At 41.3% G+C, this 16,603-nt stretch overlaps 1 pseudogene; it reads right to left on the bottom strand.

Annotated features, from left to right (window-relative positions):
* Window positions 1-4,369: 4,369 nt before the first annotated feature.
* LOC122455315 lies at window positions 4,370-16,309 on the bottom strand (annotated as a pseudogene).
* Between the last annotated feature and the right edge of the window lie 294 nt (window positions 16,310-16,603).

The raw sequence follows: 16,603 nt of genomic DNA, 5'->3' as shown, positions 1-16,603 counted from the left end.
AACTATTACATATAGGATGGATAAACGACAAGGTCCTACTATACAGCACAGGGAACCGTATTCAACGTCTTGTGATAAACCACAGTGGAAAAACTATGAAAAAGAATATATATGTCTATGTATAACTGAATCACTTTGCTGGGCAGCAGAAATTAACAAAATATTATAAATCAACTATATTTCAATAAAATAAATAAATAAAAACAAGATTACACTTCTAATAGTGTAAAATCCACTTTCAAATTCTGGTTCCAATTCTTGCCCTGAGGGCTTTAGAATACTGACTTCCAGTTGATTGTTCTTCTGACCTATTACTTTAATTCTGGGTGAATATGCTTATGTTATTAGTATACAGCATACAGCAACCTATAGTTGATTTCACAGTTATTTCAGATTATTTTTGCAATTGTCCTTATTTCTATTAGTTGAAATACACATACAATGTCTTGTCACTAGAATATTAACATGATAATCATTATATTAAGAAAAAAGTTCCCTTTTAAAAAAACATTTTTTTTAATCCACAAATTGAATATACCTCAGTATTTAAACAAAAAAGTGGGATTAAATCCAGATGCTCATTTTTTAAAAGATAATATATATATAAATGATAATAATAAACAGCTTTTCTTTTCATGAGTTTTTCTCTTAGGAACAGGTTTTGGTGGGGGAGGGTTCTTCTTTGTTTTTTAACCCAAGGTTTGAAGTTCATAATAGTTTTTATAAATTAGTCACATTATTTAATAAGCTGAAATGCTACTTTAACCCAGCTGTATTTGGAATTATAAATGAAGTTTTCTTTTACAGTTTTAAAATTTGTCAAAAAATAATTTCCACCATTAAAACAGACTTCAGAGGACCCAAGTTCACTGCATGAGTCACTTAGACTCTATATTCAAGCATGATGTGAAGAAATCTTTAATTACCTAGACAAAGCCTCTTAAGTAACAGAAAGGTGGTTATTAACATCTGGGAGAAAAAAATAAAAGCAGAAAAAAACCCAAAGCCCAGAGGCTCCAATTTAATGGAAGAGAGCATCATCCTTTCAAATGTACTCTTTTTATTTTTTTAAATTAATTAATTCATTTATTTTACTTTACAATATTGTAGTGGTTTTGCCATACATTGACTTGAATCCTCCATGGGTGTACATATGTTCCCCATCCTGAACCCCCCTCCCACCTCCCTCCCCATCCCATCCGTCTGGGTCATCCCAGTGCACTAGCCCTGAGCACCCCGTCTCATGCATCGAACCTGGGCTGGTGATTCGTTCCACATATGATAATTTACATGTTTCAATGCCATCAAAGGCACTCCTGAAACTGGGATGGGCAAATTTCTATGTGGTAGCAAGCAAGTGGTACTTTCATCTTCTTATTCATCTTGTCAGAGGGGATGTGATCAGGAATCTCAAGACCATAGGTAAATGACAAAGCAAAAAATTCAAGATATCTCAAAATATTTTCTTAAATATGAGCTAAAGCAGAGGCCTGGTGAGACAGATCTTTCCAAGTTAAATCTAACCTTTGTTTTTAAATTTTGCTCCAAAAATTAAACAGAGAGAAGAAAAAGAAAAAAACAAGAATGAACAGTATATGAAACATTTCTGTGAAATGAAGTTTTCAGTGTCTTATATGTTTTATTCCATGATTCCTGTGCAGGAATTGGAACCACCAGAGGATGCTCTGAAACCCAAGAACAGTGTCTGCCCTGGAATGGATCCCCAGTACATATTCTTTAGATGAACGAAGTCCTTAGCAACCAACAGTGTCCAGAACGGAACACAACAATCTTGGACTTACATGAACTTTGTGATTTTTCAGGGTGATGGGTGTGGGGAATTCCCCCGGCCCTCCAATTGCCCTGCCCCAAATGCAAATAGTGTCCCAGAAGAGAAACTTGGGGGGTTCAGGGCTCTTTTCTTGCTAAATGCAAATACCTGAGGTCATGAGTCATGTTTAGTTGCTCAGTCGTGTCCGACTCTTTGCAACCCCATGGACTGTAGCCTGCCAGGCTCCTTTGTCTGTAGAATTTTCCAGGCAAGAATACTGGAGTGGGTTGTCATTTTCTACTCCAAGGGATCTTCTCGACCCAGGGATCGAACCCACATCTCCTACATCTCCTGCATTGGCAGGTGGATTCTTTACCACTGAGCCACCTGGGAAACCCATTGCTAAATGCAAATACCTGTAGTGAAGGTATTTATAAGCATTTCGGCACTTCCCTGGTGGTCCAGTGGCTAAGACTCCATGCTCCCAGTGCAAGTGTTTCCATCTCTGGTCAGGGAACTAGTTGCCACATGCTGCAACTAAAGATGGAATACCCTGAGTGCTGCAACTAAGAACCTACACAGCTAAATGAACAAATATGCTGATCATCACTTCATCTTAAGCTGAGTGAATTTTTGAGAACGCTTCCTAAGCCTGGCAGTTTTTAGCTGAGAATGGATGGGAGCAAAGAGGTGAAGGAAGCTTGAGGAATGCATGGGTCGGATGGTAAAAAGACAAACTTTTCACTTCCCCAGCAGAGACAGAGATAGTCATAACACAACTCAAACAAGACCTGGTCACTGGATCAATATCTCAAATTGATAAAGATTTTCATCTAAAAACCAACTGAATGCATTGAAATAGGTTGATTTTCAGTCCAGGAGACCTGGGATTTTTGTTGTTGCTGTTTGGTTGGTAGATTGGTTGATTTTACCAGCAAGGGCTCTATCCTGCCTTAAAGGCACAATTAAAAGCACAATTTTTGGAATGCTAAATTTCATTTTCATCTTTGCTTTAAATTGATGTTCTGTATAAGCATGGGCTTCCCAAGTGGCACTAGTGGTAAAGACCCTGCCTGCCAATGCAGGAGACATAAGAGATGTGTGTTTGATTCCTGGGTTGGAAGGATCCCCTGGAGGAGGGCGTGGCAACCCACTCCAGTATTCTTGCCTGGAGAATCCCATGGACAGTCCATAGGGTGGCACAGATTTGGACATGACTGAAGTTACTCAGCACACACATATGCATAATTAAGCACATGAAAATTGCCCCTACTTCTGTTTCTTTGTCTTTATTTATCCCTTTAAAATTTTTGCAGTTCATTATAAATTTAGGTTTGGAGCCTACTTTTTGATTCTTACTAAATAAAATGTAAGCATATACTCATGTTAGGAAATAATATTGAAGATATGATTTTAATAGCTGCATGTGTGTGCATTTGTGTATGCTAAGTCGCTCAGTCCTGTCCAACTCTTTGCAACCTCATGGACTGTAACCCGCCAGGCTCCTCTATCCATGGGATTCTCCAGGCAAGAACCCTGGAGTGGGTTGCCATGCCCTCCTCCAGGGGGGTCTTCCCGACCCAGAGATCAAACCTGTGTCTCTTATGTGCCCTATGTTGGCAGGTGGGTTCTTTAGTATTCTATTACAGTGCTTTGGCATAATTTATTTAATAAACCCTTTATTACTGAATACTTAGATTGCTATCACTTTTTTTTGCCACACTGTGCAGCTTGTGGAATCCTGGTTCCCAGACGTGGGATTGAACCTGGTTCCCTCCTCCTGCTCCCCCACCCCATACCCCACACTGAGGGCCTGAGTCCTAACCACTGAACTGCCAGGGAGTTCCTTGTTATCACTTTTTTTTAAATTATTGTAAACAGCACTGCAAATAACTCGATTATTTTCTTCTAATCAATTTCTGGAAATTAAATGATGAGACAAGAGGAGCCTAGGATTCTAAATGTATAAAATGTTATAATCTTGGGACTTCCCTGGTGGTCCACTGAGTAAGACTCCATGCTTCCAACTCAGGGGACCCAGGTTTGACCCTAGGTTGGGAAACTAGATCCTGATGCTACAACTAAGACCCTGTGTAGCCAAATAAATAAATGAATATATAAATAAATGAATATATAAAAAAAAAAGTTAGAATCTTGATTTTCCTATCTCCTCCCATCCCTCCTTGTTGAGACACAACACAGGCATGTAGTGCAACTGGCTTACGCGCGTATGCTTTAAAAATTGTGCAGAGAAAATAATCCTAAAGGAAAAAATCAAGGAGAGTGTAAATCTCACCATTCACCTTTCCTCTGTGTGTGTGTTCTGCTTCATTTTGCATTTGGACCTGACTGTGGGTGAGGGGCGGTGGACCAAAAATGAGCCTGGGAAATATAAAGGGTCTCAAGACTAGGAGTGGGAAGTTAAGAACAGTATTTGAAAAAAAAAAATAGTGTCAGGGAGGATGTGCATTGGTTATACCAAAATACACCATTTTGCATAAGGAACTTGAGCATGATCAGATTCTATTATCTGCAGTGATGCAGGGAAAATTTGAAGGGGCAAATTATATATGCTTTAGATGAAATTTTTTACAATTATTTTTATTTATTTATTTATTTTTTTTTTTTGAAGAGCCCACTCTGCTTTATTTACAACACGCAGGCTGTCTGTACAAACAGCTGGCCAGTATTATTAAAAACAAAAGAGGTGAGGAATTGTCACCTTTCTGTTTTCCTTCCTCCCTCGGCCAAGCTCTGGTTGGCACTCCACCACTGAGCTGCCATGCTCAAAAGGGGAAGCCCAAAATTAAAAATACAACCGGTGTAGAATAAATGGGGAGTAAGATAGAAGAAAAGATGAGGGAGGGGAGTGCTATATTTACACTAGAGTTTTATAGACAACTGTCCCACTCCATCCCAGTTCCAACCCTGGCCCAGAAACTGAGCAGTTGCAGGGACAGTCCAAGTGTCTAGGGATCCAGAGAGCCTCCCACTCACACCTGCAATGGGTCCAAGTTCAAGTCCACAAGGTGGGAAGGAAAGGTAGGGAGGAAAACCACTCATTTCCAAACCAGTCTCCCTTGGAAATTTCTGCCTCGAAGTGGGACAACATCCCAGCTTCAGGGGACATGTCGACCCTGAAGCTCAGTTCCCAAGTCACATTTCCATTTGAAGTTCCAGCCTGGAGATGGCATGTGTCAGGGCTCTCCAGATTTCGGAGGCCCCCCTAATCGCCGGGCCTCTGGCCGCAGTTCCTTGCATTTCTGGCAGTAAAAGAAGTCAGGGATATTGGTCTTCTTAATCTTAGCACAGGAGAGGTGGATCCACGTCCCACACAGGCTGCACTCAATCATGGGCCGGCCTGCAAAGGGCTTTCGGCAGTAACACGTGATCAGATCCCATGAATCATCACCTGATTCTACCCTGATGACCTCATCCATGACCCGCATCTCGCCTTCACTGGAGCTGGCATTGCCATCTTGGCTTGTTTCAGTGCTGCCCACCTCCTTGCTTTCACCGTCAGTGGGAGGGGCTCCTTCGGGGTGCAGGGTGCACTGTGGCAGGGGGGCTAGGAGCCTCAGGTGTTGGTAGCTGACATCTCCTCCTCCTCCTCCTCTTCCTCCTCCTCCTCTTCAGAGTCTGTATCGCTGGGGGGTGCCCGGGGAGGCCCAGGAGGTGGGAGTCTATCCCCCCGCGTTCTGCATTTTTCAACTTCCGCTTCTTGCTCTTCTTGATTCAAGACCTCTTTTCCCCATCCCCAGGGGCTGGGCGGGGCCTCCGAAGTACCCCAAAGCCTGTCCCCTCTCCTGGCCCCAACTTTCGGTTCTTTCGGTCCTTCTTTCGAGAAGGCTGGGAGAGGTCCCCCTGGGAAAGGGGCACTGGGGTGAGAGCAGCAGGGGGCCGGGAGGCATGTGTCAGGGACGTGGGGCACAGTGGTGATGCCATTTTGGGCCCATCTAGATCAAAGAGAGAGTCCTTGAGTTTCATCTTCTCCAGCACAGTGGCACTGTCAGGGGCCTGCAGACGAGGGAAAGTGGACCTTGGGGGTCCTGGCTGGGTGGGGCCTGCTTGAGCCGCCCTTCTCTTGGATGACTTTGCTTTCTTAACAAAGGTCTGGATGGTTCTGAGATCTGAGGGGGCCGAGTCCCAGCCATCGCTATCTGCAGCACTCTCCCCTCGCAATGGAGAGCTGGAGCCGGAGGCTGGCCAGTCACTTTCCTCCTTGCTTAGGGGGGATGTAACCTGCATAGGCCAAAACAAAACTGCAAAATTTGTTGAAATCCTCAATTGTTCTCCGACGTTTCTCTGGTGGCTTCGGGACTGGGCTCCGCCATGGCTTCCAGCATCGCCCCCTACCCTCCTCCCGGTTCGGCGCCCCCCTCCCCTGAGCCGGGGATCCCGGTGCCGCCTCCGGTGTTCGGTGTTCCTACTGCCTCGCTCCACGGAGGTGTCTGTTTCGGCTCGGTCGTGACTCGAGTCCGCTAGCCGCTGCCGCCAGCTCCTTCTACCACAGTCTCCTGCACTCCCGGACCGGGCCCCCTGCCCCCGCGCCCTACAATTATTTTTAAACTGTATGTGTTTTCTACTCTTTGGATTGCCTGTTCAATTACTTTTCAATTTATTTTATTTAATGATACATTAATATAATTAATGTATATTAATAAATAAAATAACAATGGTATTTTGAAGTGGTGAAGTATTATTTCAAATATGTCACATACAATTTAAGTAAAAAAAAAAAATTGTCAACTACATTTTCATAATGAAATGGATCTGTTCATAATCAGAAACCTAGGTTTCAGGAGCCGTTGTGGCTCTGAATTGGCAGATAAATAATTGATTCATCTTCACAGTTTAAGCACTTACTAGGTACTCTTGCCTGGAAAATTCCATTGACGGAGGAGTCTGGTGGGCTACAGTCCATGGGGTCGTAAAGAGTCAGACAGGACTGAGCAACTTCACTTCACTCCAGGTATGAAATGAAACTTTCAAATCTCCCTAACCCCACCCCCTTCCATTTGTTTAGTCCCTGACAGCATAAACCGAGATGAAATTCTTGGTTCCTGGTATTTTAAGTCGTATTCATATTTCTATCTCAGTGTAGTTTTTGATGGTTTTTAATCATCTGGGATATAGATTCGAAACAGTACAATTTTCTCCTTTAAATCGCTTGCTTAACTCTTGTCAATGTTGATACATATTATCTGTGCACATGGAAGTAAAGCTATGAATAGGCCATGCCTTGGGAGATAAAATGTTACAGATTTCACAGACACTGTCAGAAACTGCTGTCTTTCTTTCATATTTCGTTAATTCAGCAGAGTTCTCATGGATCCTAAGCATAAATGATGCTGTAATTTTTTGAGGTAAAAATCCTGTTCTTCAAGAAATCATCTTTTCTGAAGATTCATTAGACTTTGTTTAAAACCATAGCTTTGAGGAGCAGTCATATTTTGAAAATATGTCAGCTTGCCATAGTCATCATCCTTTTCAATTCTGGGAAAATGATGAAAGCTAGGACAAGTTGACTTTAATTAACATTTTCATCAATCTCTCCAGAGTGCATTGTAATTTCCATTACTTTTAAAGTGCTTCTGGAACCACAGGGGATGACATTCCCTAGTCTAACTACATAGTTACATACAAGTAAGTGCAGTAAATGTTATTATGGTATTTTGACTTAAAAAAAAATTTTGGTCACAGCACCCGACATGCAGGATCTTAGTTCCCTGACCAGGGATTGAACCCGTGAGCCCTGCAGGGGAAGTTCGAAGTCTTAAGCACTAGACCACTAGGGAAGCCTGGTATTTTGATTTAAGAAACTCATTGAAGCTACTCAAAGCTGCTTGGTCAAAAAACTAAGGATTAGATCCTGTCTATATGTTATGTTTTATGAACAAGTTAGCTATCTACACATTTAAGAATACAAATGAAGACAGATTATCTTTTGTGCGAAATAAAGAGGTATGCTTAAAGGAGAGGTTCAATTACAAAAGTTCATGCACTATTTCTATAGAGCATGGAGCAATCATATAGTTTGGATATGTGTAGGGCAAAGACATTGAATGGTTTTTGTGGTACAAAGCCTCCTCAAAGAAACCAGAACATTGCTTGACACCTGAGGGTAAACAGGGTTGAAATCTCTCTGCATCTACCTGGAAACAACCTATCACTCATCCTGTTATATAAGAAATTATTACTTTTTTTAAAGTATATATTTGAACTTGGACACTCTTTTGGCTGATATCACTCTCCCATTGTGGTCCTTGAAGAAGCAAAGCTGACTCACACCAGAGTATCATAGTTCCCAGTTAGGTCAGGGGCCCCCAGATCATGCTGGGCCGTCTTTTCATAGTCCCTGGTCACAGATCTTTGGAAATCATAAACACTAGGAATGGATAAAAGAGATGTGGTACATATACACAATGGAATACTACTCAGCCATAAAAAATGAACTAATGCCATTTGCAGCAATGTGGATGGAACTACAGATTATCATACTAAGTGAAGCAGCACAGAAAAAGACAAATACCATGTGATATAATCTATATGTGGAATCTAAAAAGATAATACCAACGAGCTTATTGGCAAAACAGAAACAGACTCACAGGCTTCAAATACAGACTTATGGTTACCAAAAATGAAAGGCAGAGAGAAGAGGGATAAATTAGGATTTGGGGATTAACAGATATGCACTACTGTATATGAAATAAATAACCAACAGGTACCCATTGCAGAGCACAGGGAACTCCACTCAACATTCCGCAATAACTTATATGGGATACGAACCTGAAAAATAGATGTATGTATAGTATATGCATATGTATACTTGAATTGGACTTCCCAGGTGATGATAGTGGTTAAGAACCTGCCTGCCAATGCAGGAGGTATAAGAGACCCAGGTTCAATCCCTGGGTTGGGAAGATCCCCTGGAGGAGGGCATGGAAACCCACTAAAGTATTCTTGCCTGGAGAATCCCATGAACAGAGAAGCCTGGTGGTCTACAGTCCGTGGGGTCACATAGATACAAGTGAAGCAGTTTAGTACACATAACTGAATCAGTTTGCTCTACACCTGAAACAACGCAACACTGTAACTCAACAATACTCCAACATAAAATAAAAATTAAAAGACAAAGAAATCCTAAATACTGAAAAAACCCACAATACCTCATCTCCACATGTGATTCTAAACAAAAACAACACCCATTTATAAGGTAGTGTCTAAAAGTGTCTAAAAAGTACTCTGGTGTGAGTCAGCTTTTCTTCTTCAAGGACCACAATGGGAGAGTGATATCAGCCAAAAGAGTGCCCAAGTTCAAATGTATACTTTAAAAAAAGTAATAATTTCTTATATAACAGGATGAGTGATAGATTGTTTCCAGGTAGATGCAGAGAGATTTCAGCCCTGTTTACCCTCAGGGGTCAAGCATTGTTCTGGTTTCTTTGAGGAGGCTTTGTACCACAAAAACCATTCAATGTCTTTGCCCTACACATATCCAAATTATATGATCGTTCCAGGCTCTATAGAAATAGTGCATGAACTTTTTGACACTACCTTATAAAACCCACAATACCTCATCTCCACTTGTGATTCTAAACAAAAAACAACACCCATTTATAAGGTAGTGTCTAAAAAGCTTTTCCTTTTTGACACTTTTTCTTTTTTCTTTCTTCTCTCCTTTCTCTCTCCCTGCCTTTGGTTTATGTTTTCCTTTCTTTCTATCGAATTCTCTCAAAATATACTTTTAAAAATTCCCCTGCTATGCTAGTGCACTAAATATGTACTTGTTTAGTCAGTCTATTTGGTTACTCAACACTCCATACAAAGGAACACACCTCAAAATGTCCCTGCTGGAGCCCCTACAAGCCATCTCTAGTATAAATCTCAATAATATGTCTAAATGTCTCTGCTCACTCGATTCATGAAATGAGTCCACTGATGCTCTTTTCTTCTTCCTTCAAAAGGGAAAGGAAACCAAATGAAATGCACAAACCTGGTTGGAATCATTGGCAACAATAAAAAGGTATTTTAGGGGTAACTGAGTGACTGATTATAGACCAAAATTTAGATATTGGATTAAATTTCTTAGAAATTATACTGGTATTGTGATCATATAGGAAATGTTCTCATCAGTAGGAAGTGTAGGCTGAAATATTTAGGGGCTTACTGTCACTGTCATGCTATTTGTAACTTGCAAGTTGTTCAGCAAAAAAAGAAAAAGTGTGTGTTATATTTATATATATATAGAGAGAGAGACAGAGAGAGAGAGGAAGGGAAAGACAAAGAGATCGAGAATGCCAAAGTGTGACCAAAATGTGGTAAAATATTTACTTTTCTTTCAACTTTTCTATTGGGGCTGCTGCCGCTGCTAAGTCACTTAGTTGTGTCCAACTCATAGCGACCCCATGGACTGCAGCCTACCAGGCTCCTCCGTCCATGGGATTTTCCAGGCAAGAGTACTGGAGTGGGGTGCCATTGCCTTCTCCGTTTCTATAGGGGAGAAATCACATAATCATTCAAAGTAGAATGCCAAATATCAGAAAAGACACAGTTGATATCATGTGGATCTAATATTTTGGGGTTTTCCATAGTCTGTAAGATAGGAGGACTATAGTTTTGATTCATCAGATTCATCAAAGAAATCTGAGACTTAAATATCATTTCAGTCATTTTAAGTCATTTAGATAAATGGATTTAAGCACACACATGTGTGTGCTCAGTCCTAACAGACTGCTTGCAACCCCATGGACTGGAGCCCACCAGCCTCCTCTCTCCATGGGATTTCCCAGGCAAGAATACTGGAGGGGAGTGCCATTTCCTACCCTAGGGGATCTTCCCAACCAAACGCTCCAACACATGTCTCCTGAATTGGCAGGCAGATTTTTTACCACTGCAACACCTAGAAAACCCGCTTAAGCACACACATGAGCACGCGATGACTTGAGTTCAAAAGCCCTAGAAGTCACTGTCCAAATGCCCATTGCTTTCTGAGGAAGCCCAGCTCTTTAAAAGCTAGCTAACTGTTTTTTTTTTTTTTTTTTATGAATCTCTTTTACAACATCAGCTTTCTAGGAGCTCAGAAACTGCTAGGAATCAATAAAGCAATATTTCTTTTACTCTCCCACTCAATAAAATATTGTTGCTTCCTTTATTCATCCAATTATTAAAAATTTAGTGGCTGCCTGCTCTGAGCCAGGGCCAGCGTTAGGCTCAGAACACACAAAAAATTCATGAACTCTGCCCTCAAGGGTTCAGGGTCACCTGGAGAGGCAGTCGTATGACACATGATCAGAGAATAATGTAAAAAATACTGTAATTATGGTACATGTAAGCTGCTTTGGGACCACAGAATAAGAAGCTGTCTATTGCCTGGTGGACGGGTAATGGTAGTGAGGAATCTCAATTCAAGAGGATAAACATTCAATAATAAACAATAACTGTAACAACAGTAATTGTGGTCCTAGACCAGGAAAGTCTATAATAACTATACTTAAGAAGAGGTGGGGAGGGGGGGGGTTCCTTGGTGGCTCAGTGGTAAAGAGTCCGCTTGCCAAAGCAAGAGACATGGGCTCTATCCCTGATCTGGGAAGACCCAACATGCCTTGGATGAACTAAGCCCATCCATCAGAGCTACTGAGCCTATGCTCTCAGGCCTGTGAGCTGCAAATACTGAAGCCTGTGTGCCTGGAGCTTGTGCTTTGCAACAAGAGAAGCCACTGTAATGAGAAGCCCGCACACCACAAGTAGAGAGTAGCCCCCATTCTCCACAAAAAAAACCTGTGCAGCAACATAAATCTATTATAGTCAAAAATAAGCAAATAAAATTTTTAAAAAAAGATTGACATTTGTTTAGGAAGAAAAAAGAAAGACAGAGATAGAGAGGCTTCCCTCATGTTCCAGTGGTTAAGAATCTGCCTGCTAAGGCAATGGACACAGGTTCAATCCCTGGTCCAGGAAGATTCGACATGCCTCAGGGAAACTAAGCCCTCAAGCTTTAGAGCCTGTGATCCACAGCAAAAGAAGCCACTGCAATGAGAGGCTCTCAGACTGCAACGAAGAGTAACCTCTGCTCACTGTAACTAGAGAAAACTGATGCAACAAAGACTCAGTGCAGACAAAAATAATAAATAAAGGAGTAGAGAAGGGTGGAGTTGGCAGAAGTCAACCCAAATTACCAGTAGGGAAGGTGCCCGGACATATCAATACAAATCTTGGGAAAATTTTTAATAGGTCTGCCAGGCTAAATTATTTTGCTGTGACCATAAACTCCCTTCCCAGGTGCTCCTTCTGTGTTATCTAGATGATACTGTTTCTTTTTCCATTTAAAGAGGCCCCGAGGCTGATGAAAGGCATGTGAGTGGCCTCTGGACAAGCAGCTGGTATGTAGCAAGACAGAATCTAGGTTAGGACTCATGTGTCCATCTTGTTATGTAACATCACGTACCCACAGATTTTTGCTCAGGAAGATCTTGAAGGAGGAGTAGGAATTTCATAGGCGAACCTTGTAGGGGAAGGAGCTCTAGGCAAGAGGTGAACACACAAGGCATTAAGGAGTTAAGAGAGTTTGGTGAATCCTTGTAGACCTGGTTGTTAGGAATGATTGGAATAGAAGTTATCCTTGGGGAGGAGAGAAAACTTGACAGGGCTCTTGAGTAAGATACAAGGGACCTGGGGCTTCCCTGGTGGTCTGGTGGTTAAGAGCCCTGCCTTGCAATGCAGGGGACATGAGTTCTATCCTTGCCTGGAGAACTAAGGGCCCACCAGCTACAGAGCAACTGAGCCCGGGTGCTGCAACTACTGAGGCCATGCGCCACAACCAGAGAGGCCACACGCTGCAACGAAAGACCCCCACATGCCTCAACTTAGACCCAATGAAGCAAAAAAAAAGATACAAGGGGTTTGTATCTCATGGGGGAAATGTGGAAAAGATGCTGGTGGGAGTCAGCTTTCAACTTTGTGATTACATGATCAATTTGTCTTTTTCAAAGATCCTTCTGTGCAAAGGCCTGGGCAGTCTCTAACAAGAGGGGAGCCCCCTGAGGGGCAGGAGCCAGGCACTGGTCAGGTGCCCACGGGAAGGTGGAGACAGACAACTGGATAAAGAGGTAAAGAGGATAAAGAGGTCTTATCCTTGCCTGCTGTTTTCTACCCCGTCCTGCTTTCAACATGACTAAGCACAGTATATTTTCATCATAATCATAAAAAGCATCATGGAAACATTCTTTTAAAAAATGATGACTAGGTATCACTTTTGCAAATGGTATTTGGGAATCAATAGTTTCCTCTGCTACTTCCATGGGAATATTCTCAAATTCCCATGTTGCTCTTTTGGAGGCATTTTGTGTGGGGTGGGGGTGGGAGAAGGAACTAGATATTAAGAGATAAGGTTCAGGGGGAAGTAGAGGTGTAGGGAGGATTGGATTGCAATTCAACATAATTTAATAAAAGATTCAGCATTTTTTTTTTTTTGCCATACCATGCCTCTTGTGGGATCTTAGTCCCCTGAGCAGAGATTGAACCCAAGCCCTCAGCAGTAAAAGCACAGAGTCCTAACCACTGGATCACCAGGGAATTCTCTGATTCAACATAATTTTAAGGATAGAACTCAGGGGCTGCAAGTGAGTCAAAGATGGTTCTTGGTTTTGCCTGAGCAACTAGGTGGATAGTAATGTCATTCTCCAAAATACAGGTGTATTTGGAGAGAGATTTTGAAATAAAGATTTTGAGTTCAAATTTGAATGTGTTAATTTTGCCTAAGTGGGGAAACATGAACATCTTAATACTGTCTTACAATTTATGAACATGGTATTCTTCCCCATTTTCCTTAGACATTTTTTATTTCTTTTTTATTTTTTAAGTTTTTTTAATTGAAGGATAATTGCTTTACAGAATTTTGTTGTTTTCATGATCAAGTTGGGTTTTGTATTCCAGGGGTACGAGGATTCTTCAATATATACAAATCAACCAATGTGCACACCATCTTAACAAAATGAAAGATAAAAACCATATGATAATCTCAATAGATGCAGAAAAAGCCTTTGATCTCTTGCGGTAGAGCTTTTATAGTTTTCTGCATCTTGTATTTTTTCTGCAAGTAATTCATCTCTCTCTCTTGGCTGTGTCTATTTTGAGGAGCCTGTGTACATCTCTGTGGAGATGTCCTGTAGGCAGGCCTGGGGGTCTGGAGTATTATCTGGGCTGGAATTTGGGTTTAATATAATCACATTTGTTGTGACTGTCATATTTCTCAGGGGCAGAAGAAAATAAGATTGAGGATTAAAAGTCACCATGATCGCCTTAATGGTCTTTGAGAGTCCTGGCATTGCTAGGTAGTGACTATTGATCTTCACAAGAAAAGATGACATTCATTGCCTGTGATAATTTTTCTTGCATAATATATGCCCAGGACTTGGTGACCTCTTTCCGAAGATGAACTGCATGTAAGAAAGAATATATAACATCTGAAATTTCCTGCTAAAAGCTCTTTGTTTAGAAACCACGCCTGCCTGTGATTTTTGACGTGTGTTTTCAACATTTCCCAGATGAAGTTTGAGAGTTGTGACTGGATAGCACCACGGACTCACAATTTCTTTCTAAAGGAAAACAAGGAAAGTGCTTGGAACTCATATCCTGATTTCTATGCCTCCTCACCACCGGTGGTTGTCTAGCCTTGTTCACAGGGGTAACTCCCCTGGTTTAGTCTATTTCAGGCTTTGCATGAGTTGGCCCAAACTTGGACCCAGAGTTCTTCAAAAGAATCCTACTTCAGGGCAGGACAGAAATTGTGTAGTGACAACTGTATGGTCTGGACATTGCTTTGCACTTTGTTTGACATGGGGTGCTGGCAGGGGGCGGGGGAGATTATAGAATTGAAACTCTTTCAGAAAGTCTTTATTTTTTTTCCAATTCCCATTTCATTGCGTTTAAAAGAAAGGTCAAAGGAATGTCTTAGCCAGGAAAAGGAGTATACTCTAGTACTGACAGGCCCCAGCAAAGAGACCCACAGCTAACTTTGCAACTGACATAGTAGCATCGACTGCAACTGCTTTAATCACACAGAGGAGCTTGTGTGGTCTCTTGTGGTCTTATTGTCAGGAGAAAGCCAATGGGTCTGCAGCAGGTACTTGTGCGTGTGTGCTCACTAGCTCAGTTGTGTTCAACTCTGTGTGACCCAATGGACTGCAGTTCTCAGGTTCCTCTGTCCATGGGATTTTACAATACTGGAATGGCTAGCCATTTCCTCCTCCAGGGATCTTCCCGACCCAGGGACCGAACCTGTGTCTCCTGCAATGCCAGCAGATTCCAGGGAAGCCCCAAAGTCTATGGTGCTTTTGTGTTCACAGATTGCCATAGTTCTTGATGGAAGTTGTCTTAGGTTGCAGAAAACGTGTGTTGAAAGTGTTGTGGTGTTTTTTTTTTAATCACCATAAAGATAAATTGGTGGGGGGGCATGCAGAAATGTTTAAAATTAGTTTGCTCAGATCCTACTCAATTACACAGCCTGTAACCCTGCTATTGACCTTGGGCAGAGACTGTGGAGAGCTCCAGGGGTATTGTTCTTTGGCCAGTGATGGGCCAGGTAAGGCACAGATTGTTTTGATTTGAAAATCTATTAAAAACATGGGAGTTGCAACTGTCACAAGCATATCACTGTGGGAATGTAAATTGGTGGAGCCACTATGGAAACAGTATGGAGATTTCTCAAAAAACTAAAAATATAACTACCATATGATCCTATAATCCCACTCCCGGGCATATATCCAGAGAAAACCATAATTCAAAATGTCACATGTACCCGTGTTCATTGCAGCACTAATTATAATAGCCAAGACATGGAAGCAACCAGATGTCCATTGACAGATGAGTGGATGAAGAAGATGTGTTACATTTATACAATGGAATACTACTCAGCCATAAAAAGAATGAAATTATGCTATTGGCCCAACATGATCACAACTAGAGATTAACTAGTAAATCAGACAGAGAAAAACAAATATCACATGATATCACTTATACATGTAATCTAAAATATGACACAAATGAACTTATCTATGAAATAAAAACAGACTCAGACATAGAGAACAGACTTGTGACTGCCAAGGGGGAGTGGGAGGGTAGAAGTAGGAGTTTGGGATTAGCAGATGCAAGCTATCATATATAGAATGGATAAACAACAAGGTCCTACTGTAGGTCACAGGGAACTATATTCAATATGCTGTTATAAACCATAAAGGAAAAGAATCTGAAAAAGAATGTATATATGCATATAACTGAATCACTTTGCTATACAGCAGAAATTAACACAACACAGTAAATCAACTGTACTTGAATAAAATAAATTAAAAAAAAACAGAAACGTTACTGTAAATATTATCTTACTCTATAATTAAATTGGATCTCTGGTTCACTTGATCTTACTATACATACTTTTTAGTCTTTTGAATGTGAGGTGCAGATTTATACATATTAATATTTGGAATCAGTAATTGTGACATTTAAAAATGGTATAATAAAAAAGGGATAATAACACACAGACTGTTTGCATGCTCAATCATACCCAACTCTGCAACCCTATGGACTATAGCCCACCAGGCTCCTCTGTCTATGGGATTGCCCAGGCAAGAATACTGGAGTGAGCTGCCATTTCCTCCTACAGGGGATCTTTGTGACCCAGGGATCGAACCTGTGTCTCCTGCTGCTTCTGCATTGGCAGGCAGATTCTTTACCACTGAGCCACCTGGGAAAACAGTATGCAGGCTAATAGATGGTAACTATCCCTTGCTTTTTGAAATGGAGATAATCCTGGTAATAGACTCAATACTTGTAAGA

The sequence above is a fragment of the Cervus canadensis genome, chromosome 1 (assembly GCF_019320065.1).
Source record: "Cervus canadensis isolate Bull #8, Minnesota chromosome 1, ASM1932006v1, whole genome shotgun sequence".
Lineage (NCBI taxonomy): Eukaryota > Metazoa > Chordata > Mammalia > Artiodactyla > Cervidae > Cervus > Cervus canadensis.
This window is presented reverse-complemented; position numbering and strand designations above follow the sequence as displayed.